The following is a 13320-nucleotide window of genomic DNA, read 5'->3' on the forward strand; positions in this document are numbered from 1 at the left end:
CAGCAATGAGTCACTCTTGAGTACATTGTGTAGAGGAGTGCTTCCCAAGATCAGGATGCTTGTTGACACAGCTTCTAATGGCAACTTCCTCAACAAGAATGTGGAAGAAGGCTGGGAGTTAGTTGAGAACCTTGCTCAGTCAGATGGCAACTATAATGAACACTATGACAGAACCATAAGGTCATCATCAACTGATCAAGAGGACAAGTACAAGAAGGACTTGAAGATGGTCAATGAGAAGCTTGACAAGATCTTTCTTAGCCAACAAAAGTCTATTCACTTCATTGGTGAAGAAGAGGTTCCAGTTCAAAAGGGGGAGACTGAATTTGCTGAGTTGTGCTACATGCAAAATCAGGGAGGATTCAAAGGCTACAACCAAGGGGGTTTCAAGAACAACAATCACTCAACAACATCAAGTGTTCCAGCCTCAGTTGTGTCCCCCACCAGGGTTTCAGACTAACCAAGACCAGGAACAAGACTTAAGAGCCATGATGCAGCAGTTGTTGATTGGGCAAACAAAAGGAAAGATTGAGGAAGCCAAGCAGTTGCTGAATTGAATCAAAGGCTCACATCCCAGTATAATGACCTTAACATGAAGTTTGAAGGTCTCAACTCTACAGTGAAGTATATGGAGAGCAACATTGCCTCTACTTCTGCTCCTAAACCCAACCAACTCCCTAGAAAAGCTGTTTAAAATCCAAGGGAGTTCACTGCAAAAGCCATCCATATCTCTGATGAGGAAGTCACTGTTGACAGTGATGTTCAAGATGGGGAGGATTGGTCAGTTATTGAAGCTTTGAGTGAAGTTTGTGTAGAGAAATCTGAATCCGCCATTGCACTCGACCAGGTACTCGAGCCAGCACTCGACCGAGTGCCTGATCGAGTGGTCGATCGAGCTGAGGGATCAGGAGCTGTTAAACCTACTAAGTACATTCCTCCTGCTTACAAACCACCTCTACCATTCCCAGGACGTTTCAAAGCACAAAGGATCAAGGAATTAAGGGAAATCATTGAGAAAAAGGAGATGTTGGCTAAGCAACAAGAGGATGAGAAAGCTTTGAAGGAAGAAGATGTGGTTGAGAAACAAGAGGAAGTGATGGCTATTCAAGAGATCATCATTGCTTACCAAGAAGAGGAGAGAGGACCTCCCTTGGAACAATATGAACCTTATCCTCTCTATAGAGATTTTTTGCTTGATTTGTCAAAGAAAAAGGCTCAAGCTCAAGATGAGAAGGATCTTGAGAACCTTGGAGGAGTGATCATCCCAATTAAGCTTAAGGATCCAGGACCATTCTATCTGCCTTGCACAATCAGTTACCTCCACTACAACCAATGCCTTTGTGATTGGGGAGCTTCAACTAGTGTGATACCATACTCCATAGCTCAAAAGCTTGGGAGAACTGATTTCAAATCCACCAACCTCCATGTATGCCTAGCTGATGGGTCAAACAAAGAAGTAGTTGGAAGGTTGGAGAATGTCCCACTCAAGATAGGGAAGGCAAGGGTTCATACAGATTTTGTGGTATTGGAGATGGACAAGGAACCTGAAGATCCTATCATCCTTGGGAGGCCATTCTTAGCCACTGTTGGAGCAGTCATTGATGTCAAGGAAGGTCTTGTGACCTTGAATATTGCTGAGGGTAAGTTATGAGGTTCAATATCTATAACCCAACAAACCTTCCTACCATTGATGATCAGCCTTTTACTATCAAAGACAAAGGTGGTCAAAAGGTCTTAAGTGATAAGGAAACTCCAAAGGCTGAGCTCTCTCTTCAAGAAGACTCTGTGGAAAAGCTTAAGAGGTCAGTTCAAGAGCTGTCTAGTATGGTTGAGGATCTCCAAGTTAAGCTGAACAAGAGGTCTTTGAGGAAAGCAAGACCAAGGCTCAAAATCAAGAAGAAGTATGGTTTCTGTGCTAAGGGTGAGGTGATCAAGGATCAACTTCACAGTGACCAAGAGGTTCCAGGGAGGATTTCATCACCTCCTTGGTATCTAGACCAAGTTTAAGAAGGAAACCAAAAGTCAAGCTTAGTGACTCTAAACAAGCTCACTAGGGAGGAAGTCCCTAAGGTATCCTTTGTAAATATGGTTTAATTTCTTAGTAGTTTTGATGTGTTTTCTTTTATGTTTGTGTTGGACAGGCCTTTTAGTGAGAATGGAGTTGGGTATGGAGAGATTTGGACTTGGGCAAGGAGATTCGCAGGCCCACTCGACCATCCCACAAGAGGTACTCGACCGAGTTGGAGAAGGAGTGAGGCCCATTCGATTCCCATTCTTCTAGAATGATCGAGTGGAGGGAGAAAGGAAGAAAAATTTTGAATTTTCAAACTTGGGTCAAGGAGCTCGACCACGTGCTGGTTGAGTGTGGGGTCGAGTGGCAGCCAAAAGCAAGTCAAAGATTCCCAATTCAAATTTGATTGGTATGGACGCTCCACCCTTGTCTCCTTGTCCCCTTAGCTTCTTTAAATAGGACTTGCACAATCCTATACCTCTCACACTCTCTCATTTGCTAAAAACAACTAAATTTAAGTTTTAAAATCTCTCTCAAAGTTCATCTTTTGCTCAAGCTTTGTTCTTTCAAGTTTTTGGGTCACTAACCTATTAACTTTGAGCTTTGAGTATATTCCTTTCAGTTCCTTTTGAAAATGTCTTCTAAGATCACTAGGAAGTCTCAACAAACTGCTGCAACCTCCATGAAACGTCGTGATGCTGGCCTTGAAAGAAGGAGAGAAGCTGGAAAGACAACTCGACGCCCCACTCGATCATGCACTCGACCGAGTGGTGGTTCGAGCAGCCGGTCGAGCCAGATGCCGAGTCCAAGGAGAGAATCAGTTGAGGAAGATCCTGAGAGGACTGAAAGTGAGGAGGAAAGGGAGCCAACTCTCAATGAGTTTATGAGGAGACACAAGGCCAAAGGGAAGAGGCCAACAGTTCAGGTTGAGCAAGAGGAGAGTGAAAATGAGAGTGAGGAAGAAAGTGAAGAAGAAGAGTTAGAGGATGATGGGGAAGCAGAATCTTGTGAGTTGTCAAAGAGGCAACTTTATGATGCTTTCATGAGAATGGAGTTCTTGGGGACTAGATATCCTCACAAGGAAACCATGGAGAAGCTTGCCATTGATGAAGATGTGGAGTTTCTTTTTGAGAAAAGTAACTTAACCAAGTTCATGGGGCTTTGCATGGAGGGCTACAAAGAAGAGAGTTGTGAGTTCCTAGCCACTGTCAAGTTGCATACATATGCAAGGAAGGATGCTGAGGCTGGAGCTGGTCACATTTCCTTCACAATCAAGGGGAAGAAGCATGAGCTTTCAATGAGAAAGATAGCCAATGTGTTTGGTTTTGAAGTTGGGAGCAATAGGAGCTTGATGATACCAAGAGAGGAGCTCTATTCAGTTTGGAAAACCATTGGGGACAACAAACTCTACTCATCCTCCAATTCCAAGAGCTCAAGGATAAGGAGCCCAGTCCTAAGGTACTTCCACAAAGCTCTTGCCAACACCTTCTTTGCAAGGAAGGAAACTGGAAATATCAATGAGGGGGAGCTAAAGATGATTCATATCGCTCTCAATGGGATCATCCTCAAAGCAAGAGATGGGACCATCATCCTTGGGAGCACTGTAGAGACTGATCTTGCAATGGTGCTCATAGACCATATGATACATTTGAGAAGTTGGGTAGGCAAGTTGGAGAACAAAGGCTCAAGAGGAGCACTAACCATTGGAGGCATCATTACTCCAATTCTACAAGCTGCCAAGGTCCCACTTAGAGGAGAAAGGGTCTCACCAAGATGGATTGACTCAAGCTACCTCACCTCTACTCTCATCCTAGCCAAGGAGATGCATCAAGGAAATCACATCTTCAATTTTGAGCTTCCTACACTTGGAAGGAAACAATTGATCTTGCCTAACCAAGAGCTCACCACCATTCAAGAAGGAGCCAACATTGACTTTTGGCCAGCTGAGGAGCACTTATTTGATGGATTAGTTCAAGCTAGAGTTGAGGAAGCTGGGAATGCACAAGTGGCTGATGGGGAGGAGCAGTTTTATTTTGAGGATTATGAGCCCAACCCAAGGGATAGTAGAGGAGTGAGGGAGACTAGCAAGAGGTTGACACTTTTGCAAAAGTGGAACAAGTGGCATGGGAAGAGGTTTGATAAGCTGAAGAAGAAGATGACCAACATGGCTAAGTCTATCAAGGGCTTAAAGAAGGAGGTTGCTGACTTGAAGAGTGGGAATTCTTCACCTTCACCATCAAGCCCTTTGAGGAGAAGTAGCTCAACTAGAGCACTTTCAAGAGTTGCAAACCCTTTGGAACCAGCTAGGGCTTCAATGTATGAGCCAAATCAGAGGAAGAGGAGCTCAAGTACCCGAGAACATCAGTCTTCAAGGCACTCGACCGGGTCACTCGAGCACCCACTCGACCGAGCACCACCGACGTACTCGACCGAGCACCTTCCCAGATCACCCTATGGCTTCCCACCTCCAGCTGCTTATCCAGGTTATCCAAGTTACCCTCCTATCCCACCTCAATACTACATGGATCCAGCTCTCTACCAGCAGTTCTGCCAGCAGCAAGGTCAACATTTTGACACTCGCGGTCTAGCTCGACCCCCCCACTCGGACACGCACTCGACCGAGTCACGGTCGATCGCAATCGTCGAGCTGCCCCAAACTCCATCTCCAGGTCACCAACAAGACCCCAACTACTCCTATGACAGCATGCAGATGGATGTGGACAACTTCTTCCACAATCCCTAAGGTACCACCATCACCTTCACTTGTAAATAACATTGCATTTCATATTTTGTTTAGTTCTCTTAGTCTTGAATCCTCAATCAAATTTCTTTCACACAAGGGACTGTGTGATTTAAGTTTGGGGGAGGGTTTGAGATAGCATTTGACATTGTGTTTGGTGTTCTTATTTCAAATTTTTAGCATCTTCATATTAGTATTTGCATAAGCATCTAAGGCATAGAAAAACCCTAAAAATTTGAAAATTTTTTGAAAAAATCTTTATAAAAAAAGAGTGTTCATGTAGTTTGCATTGCATATTAGGATCTTGTTTAGCATATTTCATTTAGGATTGTATAATATTTGCATTAGGGATCTATGATGAGTATTTCGTTGTTAGCTTGTTTATTCACTAGACTAGGATCAATACCCAAGTTAATAGTACTTTGATGCTAGTTGAGTGGTTAGAAGCATAAGATTGAACCAAGCCTTGAATTCCTAAATTGCATTATGGTCTAAACTGAAGCATGTTGTGATTTGATGCCATTTCCTATTTATAAGAACCTAATATTGACTTTCAATTATCAACTTGTGCATTGCTTTAAACTCATGGATACCATATACATATTTGGATCATCTTTTTCCTTTTACCACTCTTGTTGATCCAAGTAGCTGATTTCCTTATTAAGAATCAGTTTCCCTACCCTCAACCTATCCTTCTTTCAGGCCAAATTTATTCTTGAGTGTGTAAGGCCTATTTTGGGATTGAGCTTGGTATAAAGTGTTAAGTTTGAACTGACAAGAGTAAGACCTTGTGTAGTTCTAGTTTGCATTTTTCAAACTAGATAGGACTAGGTGGTTCACTTGTTGGTTTTGGGACTTGGCTGTTTTGAAAAGAAAAGAGGAAAAACAAAAACAAAAAGGGTAGAGTCTTTGAAGAGGAGAATATGTGTTTAAGGAAAGTCTAGTGAAAGGATGGGAAGTAAAGATTATTGAAATTGGTTCTAGTTAAAGAAAAGAAAGAAAGAAAAAAAAAAGAAAAGTCTAGCAAAAAGCTTGTATGTCTTAAGAATAAGAAGAAAAGAGAACCATAGTAAATAAGTGAGAATCCCCCATCCCACTAGAAAGATCAAATAAGAAACCTCTCCTAAGACTAGAAAACCAAAAGAGAAAAGGGTGAAAGAGAAAAGAAGAAGTTAAGGGGTAGCACTAGGATCATTTGGGTTTAGATTGATAGGATAAACACTTTGGGTGCCTTTGGGTAGACAAGGTTTTATTCTTGTATGTGTCTAGGTGTTCTTACCTTTAGCATTCTTCTAAAGCTCAATCCATTTTTTATGAGAGAACCTTGATATTGACAAGCCCCACTCTAAGAGACCATCATTTTCTCAAAACCCTTTATTACCAAGCCAAATGAGTTTAAGCTTTGCATAGAATTGATTCATGTTCTTGATTAATGAATGTTAAAGGAAATGGTTGATTTGAATGCATGTGGATAACTAAGGCTCAAATCAATAAAGGTTGTGATATGCTTGTCTAAAATCTTTAAGTACAGCTCATTCACCTTGCATCATAGTACTAGTAACTTGGACATTGATTCTAGATGGTCTATTTGCAAGCTTTAGGAGCTGAGATCCCACTTTCAAACCTCACTTACCTTCTTATGTCTTGCTTATTTGCTTGAGGGCAAGCAAATACTAAGTTTGGGGGTATTGATGTTCATATATTTTACCATGTTTTCCCTTAGTTTATTCACATCTTTTGCTATCCATTTAGGCCATTATTGTGTAGCTTTAGCACTAATCATGCATAAGAGTTTAGTTGCATTGCATTTGCATCTTTTCATGCATATTCAGGTGATTTTGGAGCTTAAGGAGCATGGAAGCAATGCTGAGGAGAAGTGAGCCAATCATGAAGGAAAAGCAAGAGTGTTAAGGCTGAAGAAGGTCTAGAGTCCAACTCGACCGCACACTCGACCAGACACTCGACCGTGTACTGAGGAGGACTCGACCGAGTGGAGAATGCACGAGAGAAGCCAGCTCGACCTGCCACTCGACCGAGCACAGGTCGAGTTGACCGAGCCGTTGACTATTTTGTCTTTTAGTGTTTTTAGGGCTTCCACCTCCTCTCCTATATAAAGCCTTGTACCTGTAGCCACCAAAGTGTGAAACCTTTTTAGAGAGTAAGAAACCTAGTTTTTACTTTTTAAGGAATTATCCCCTTTGCCTTTTTATTTTCTTAGATTTTGTACCCTTTTTAAGAAAACTCTTAGATTCTTCAATATTGTTGGTTCCATAACTTTCAATATATTAAGAATTTGGGTTTGATTCCTTTTGCAACATTGTAAATCTTGTTCTTATCTTTCATTTGATGCAAGTTTCGAGATTTTTTGGGTTTATGACTTTGATGTTCATCATGTGTTCATGTGAGTAGTGCTTAGGATCTTGAGGATGGGTTAGGCTGGGCTGTGTTTGAGGTTTGTTTGCTTTGGTCAAGCTTGATTGTGGTAGAATCTCTTCTAGACTAGATGTTCTTAATGCTAATCCTGAACTGAGAGGTTAGGGTTTGATTTCAAGCATCTTAGCATCACACCAATGTTTAAGGAGCATAGATAAGGCTAGATCTAGAGCTTACCATTAGGCTTGCTAAGAGATTAGAGGTCTTGTTTGATGGGATGTATTGCTTAATGTCTGCTTGTGTAGATTCTTTACTTTGTGAGAACATGTCTAGAGATGCATAGGTTTGATTGATTCTTGCCATGAGAGTGGAAGAAACTTGTCTTAGATTTATATGTCTAGATTTTAGCTCAAAGCTTTGCTTGAGATTTGTTGGCCAAAGTGTGATAACCTCATTCATTAGTCTAGCCCATGAATCCCTCCTCAAAGCCTTCTTTGTTTATTGATTTTTAAGTCTTAATCATGTTGCTTGCTTGTTGTTTGATTCGTTTTTGCATTGCTCTGTTTTTATTGTGTTGCTCTGTTTCCCGGATTTATCTAGCTCGACCCTGCACTCGATCTACACTCGATCGAGTGCTAGCTCGAGTTCATCCCCAGAACTCTTGTTTATGTTTTGTGTTTTTCCTGTCTTACTTTCTGCATTTTATATTTCATCATAGGACTGTTAGTGACAAACATCCTTTGCATTTGGCTTGACTTAGGCATAATAAGTACATCCTTAGTGATTACAGAACACTCAGATTGGATTGACACCTCTTATTCTACAACTGCATAAGGGGAATTGAAACACCCATCCATCCATTCCATATCTCACCATTGCATACATTCATCACCCACACCAAAAAGATCTTGTTTCACAACCATTTCATCGTAGCAGTTCTCCACTGCACATAGACTTCCTTTCAACACCTTTAAATCGAAAAAAATTCCATCAGTAGTAGTTGAATGTCTCTGACACTACACTAAAGGACAAGATATTTTTGCCGTTTTCAATGCTAGTAGATTCACGAGTACGTAACGACCATAAGAAATTTTCACCCACCAGGATTCCCTCAGGGTTCACACGGCTCAAGCCAAAAAAAATTTCTCCATGGGAAATCAATCACGTGGCCAACTAACCACCAATAGAAATAACGTACTTGGTCTACGTTATAGAGTTTTCTTTTTTTTTGGTGTTATAAAAGATTTTTAAAATCATTCAAAGTTTACTAAAATCTCATAGAATCTAATAGAATCTCATAAAATCACATTTTTTCCTTTTCTTTTTTTAATAGAATATTTCCAAAACACAGTCAAATCTCCTAAAATCTTTCAGAATTCTAAAATTTTAAAATCCTACAAAATCCTAAGAATATCAAGTTGAATACCCCCCCTCTTCAGAAAGGTCTTCGAAAGCGGCCCGTACTGAAGACCTCTGAAAGTTTCCTAAAACGTATTTTCCTTGTATTTTGGTCCAAATTGCTATAAAACCTGTAAAACCTTGTTGAAATCTGAAATACTTGATAATGACCTTTTATACCTGAAATCTCATCAAACTCTTTCTAAATGCATATGAAAACTATAGCTAATATGAGTAAAATAATGATATTATCAACTCCCCCGACTTAGACTTTGCTTGTCCTCAAGCAAATAATCAGAATAAATCATGGAAAAGAGGTTTTGAAAATAACTGGTATTCACTTATTTTTGGGAATATTGTCTTTGCACTCTTCTTCGCCTTGACATTAGGAACTTACATTTGTAATGCCCATGAGAATCATCAACGCTCCTTGATCCCACAATTGTTTAGAGTCTCCAGAATCTCCTTTGTCATCTCTTTACATAAATTAAAGCAGTAATAAAAAGTGAAATCTTACCAAGAGAAAATCAATCAAAGGCTTGTCGACTCTCTTCAAGATAAGACTTTCTTCGTATGATTCCTTTCCTCTCCCTTTTCTCACTTCCAAGGAATCTATCTCTCCCTAATTTTCTAGGGTATCATTTTTTTTTTTTTTATATATATACATTGGACAGGCTTCCATGAAACCCAAAGTATGCACGGGTTTACGCGACATCCCTTTGGCTCACTTCTTTGCTACCTATATCCTTATTCTTTTCTTTTCTCTATTTTGTCTTTTCTCTTTTTTTTAAGAGTATTGAAGGGAAGAGAGAGGGGAACATACTTTTGAAGAAGTGCAATGTCTTGTGTGGCTTAAAAGTAGAGATCTAGTCCAATGTATACCAATTCCCAGGGCTTGAAAATTAAGTCCGGTTTAGGTCTTATATAATTTAGAGACAACGTTAGATCATCTGAATATCCATCGAATAGGGACTTGGGGGATTGTTGAGTCGGCTCACAGTCTTTCCAAACTTTGATTCTGTAGTCAAGAATAATCAAGAGTCATAAGAGTGTTAATCCAAATCAAATAAACCGTTAGAATAAGATCATAATCCCCTACTAGTTTTGACTCAATAAAAAATAATGTGACTCGATAAAAACGTCAAAATTATTGATGTAAAAAGTGGAAAAAGTGGAAAGTAGCATTAATATAGGATGGAACATCCTTCCCCCCCTAGACTTAAATCACACCGTCCTCGGTGGAAAAAAGAAAGAGTTGAGGATTAAAAATCATAGGAAAAGTGTAGGGTTTAAGAACAATGTCATCTTGATGGAATGGTTGCCCAAAAACTATCTAGAGTTCGGCTGTGGTAATGAAAATATGGTGACTAACCGTTTATACTTCCTTTGGTTGCTTGACATCGAGTTTGAACTAGGTTAAGTTCATTCGAATTCTATTTGATATATCTCTAAATGCATCCTACTTGAAACAAAAACCTAAAACCATCAATAATAATGAGAAGTAAAAATAATAAAAACATACCTAAGTAATAGAATGGTGATGGTATGTGGTAGGATGGTGGTGGGTTTAGATTTGTCTCGCGGTACACGGATGAACGGTCGCGGACATAGCTGATGGTACGGTGGTGGTACGCGGTACATGGGACGTGGGACACTGGACATGGCATCGGCTACGGTTGGTATGGCTGGTGGGGACTCTCGGCATCAATCACATGAGGATTGTGATTGATCCATCGCCTTCGGCTTGCTTCGGACATGTTGAACATGGCCGGTCAGTAGGTGGTGCTTGCCACTAGTCATAGTGTGCATAGTCAATCCATGGGTACTTCTTCTTCCTTTTTTTTGGCTTTTCTATTTTCTATTTTTTTGTGTTAATTTTTTTATAAACCTGAAACTAAAATGCAAGAATATTAAAAATAAAAGAAAATAAATCCTCAAACTAAAAACTAAAAACTTACTAGACATGGGTTGCCTCCCAAGAAGCAGGCTTGTTTAACGTCGTTGGCTCGACGTTAGCGGCCAAGTTAGGCTTTGAAAGAGTCTGCTTCAGGAATCAATGCTCCTTCGGCTCCTTTTATATCTTGATAGTCTGCTCCAGCTTCAATAACTAGTTTTCCTTTTGCGGAAGTTTCAAATACTTTTGCATGAAGAAGAACTTTCTTAGTATGCCTTATCATCTCTTGGATCTGTTCCTTGCTCTTGCCACTTAGCTCAGGAGGAACTATGATCTTGATCATGGAAATTTGTGGTGGCTTAGGCGGTTTAGGTGGCTTGGGTAGCAGGTTGTTGGTACTTGTGGATGCAGAATGGACGAATTGCTTCAGCTTGTCGATGTTAGGATCCATCGATTCTTCATGTAGTGAGTAGGTCGGCCACGGTTTTGGCTTGGAGAGAGTCGGATATAACTTCTTCTTGTTGATGTTAGCAAAGGTTGTCCTCTTTGACTTGTGGTCAATGATAGCTCCAACAGTAGCTAGGAATGGTCTTCCTAAAATCAAAGGTCTCTCAGTCTTGTCTTCCATATCTAGGATGTGAAAATCGGTTGGGACTATGAAATCTCCCACAACAAGTTGTAGGTCTCGAACTAATCCATCGGGAAACTTTTGTGATGAGTCTCCAAAGACTAAACTGAGGTTGGATGGCGATATGTTCTCGCAATCCTAGCTTTTCAGCTATACTTCTTGACATAATATTAACATTAGCACCAGAATCACAAAGAGAGTTAGAGAATTCAATGCCTGTTATGGAGCATGAGCAAACAAAACGGCCTGGATCTTCAGCTTTAAGTAGTCTCCTTAATTGGTAGTGGCTTGCGGTTTCTTCATCAAATGGACATGTCATACGAATAACATCCTCATAAGAGTCAAAGAGTGGTACCATATGTTTGGGTTCACGGTAGGTGAGGGCTGGTATGGCTGAGATAGCATTGCAATATCCTTTAGGATTCTCTTCGGGTTTTCCCGGAAGTACACCAACTTGGCGTGGAACAACATTAGCGGTTTGAGCAACTTGAGTTTCAAGCTTCTTAACATGGATAGAAATGCTTTCAAACTTCCCATTCAGTTCAGTATAGATGTTATCCATCCTTGAGTTGATGTCTCTTGATTGCTTTTGAAAAGCAACAAGGAGTTCTTGCATCCTTAGATCGATGTTGGCACCATCTTGAGAGGTAGGCGCTTGGGCTGGTCCGGATTGGAAAGGCGGCTTGTTGTTGTTGAATTGGGGTCTCGGCTGAAAATTGCTGTTGTTTCCACCAAAGTTGTTTCTTTGAAAGCGGTTAGCTTGCTGAGGATAATTCTGATCTTGGGGATTGATTCTCCACATTTGGGTTCCTATAAGAAAGGTTAGAAGTGTTTCTAAAATTGTTGTTGAAGTTGCTGTTGTACCCTCGCTTTTGGTAGTATCCTTGAGCACCAACGTAGTTGACTTCTTCTTCTTGGTCATAAGAATCTTCTTAGAAAGCCTCCATGTTTCCATTGTTAATAGTATCACAAACATTTACCCCACGTTGTTGGTTCCTTAGGGCCTCTCCAATGGTCCTCTATTTTTGCCTCTATAATAGAGAAACTCTATAATAGAGGTGAGTTTTACTCCAATGGTCCTCTATTCTCACCTCTAAAATAGAGATTGCTATTTTTTCCTCTATTTATAGAGGAACCCTATTTTTTTTTACAAAGGTTCCTCTATAAATAGAGGAAAAAATAGCAATCTCTATTTTATAGAGCACCATTGGAGTAAAATTCACCTCTATTATAGAGTTCCTCTAGTATAGAGAAAAATATAGAGAAAACCATTGGAGATGGTCTTAGAAGTTGATTCATCATGTTCTTAAGGTCGGCAATCTCCTTAGCGTCGGAATTGCTAGAACGGATGGTTCTATCAAAGTCGGTGCAAGTGTTGCTACTACTTGCGGCAAGGTTGTCAATGAGAGCTCGTCCTTCTTAAACGGTCTTCGTAGTGAAATCTCCATTGTTAGCCGTCTCGAGTGAAAGTTGATACTTAGGGTGTAATCCTCTATATAAAGTGCTTAAGAGGTTACCTTGAGCAAAACCATGATGGGGATAGTCACGTTCATAGTCCTTGAAACGTTCCCATGCTTCATAAAAAGATTCGACCGGTCCTTGTTGAAAACTTTGCAGCTTGTTGCGAAGAGAGTTGGATCTTGACTTTGTGTAGAAGTGGTTAAGAAAGGCTGACTTGCATCCTTCCCAGCTAGTAATCGATCCAGGAGGTAGAGACTTTAACCATCTATGAGCCTTGTCGGCTAGAGAGAAAGGAAAAAGCTTACACTTCAAGTAATCTTCGGGAAATCCATTGGTTCTTGTTGTAAAGCAGATTTCATCAAAAAGATCAATATGGTCCATCGGATGTTCAGTAGTAAGGCCATGGAACTGATTTTGTTTCACCAAACCAATAATTTGAGGTTTAATCTCGTAATCAAGTCTTGGAGGATGAGTGATACGGATAGCAACGCGGTCTTGAGGATATTGGTTGGGAGCATCATAATCGGCTATGGTACGGTTAGGTGCGGCACATCTTAGAGGGTGCACATAAGCAGGTTGTCTTCCGCCAGCTTGAGGTAGTGGTGGATTAGCGACGAGAGCAGGCTGGTGAGGAGGAACATCAAGATTGTCTCCCACGCCTAGAGGGTTAGCATCACGAGGAGCTTGTTGATGGTCTCGGCCAACTTCAGGGTCGAGTTGCGGATCAGCGGCTACAAGGTTGGGGTTATCACCTTGTGCGAGAATTGGTTCTCCTTGCTCGTTGAGGGCAGGAGGTATCAGTGGTTAGTCGAGGT

The 13320-nt window shown here is 40.7% G+C and overlaps 1 non-coding gene across 1 annotated transcript; it reads left to right on the forward strand.

Annotated features, from left to right (window-relative positions):
* Positions 1-12569: 12569 nt before the first annotated feature.
* Positions 12570-12678, forward strand: LOC147919369 (small nucleolar RNA R71). Its single transcript, XR_015594300.1, has one exon. It is a non-coding gene; the product is annotated as a small nucleolar RNA R71 (small nucleolar RNA).
* Positions 12679-13320: the final 642 nt, after the last annotated feature.

The sequence above is a fragment of the Camelina sativa genome, chromosome 20 (assembly GCF_030686135.1).
Source record: "Camelina sativa cultivar CO46 ecotype springtype chromosome 20, ASM3068613v1".
Lineage (NCBI taxonomy): Eukaryota > Viridiplantae > Streptophyta > Magnoliopsida > Brassicales > Brassicaceae > Camelina > Camelina sativa.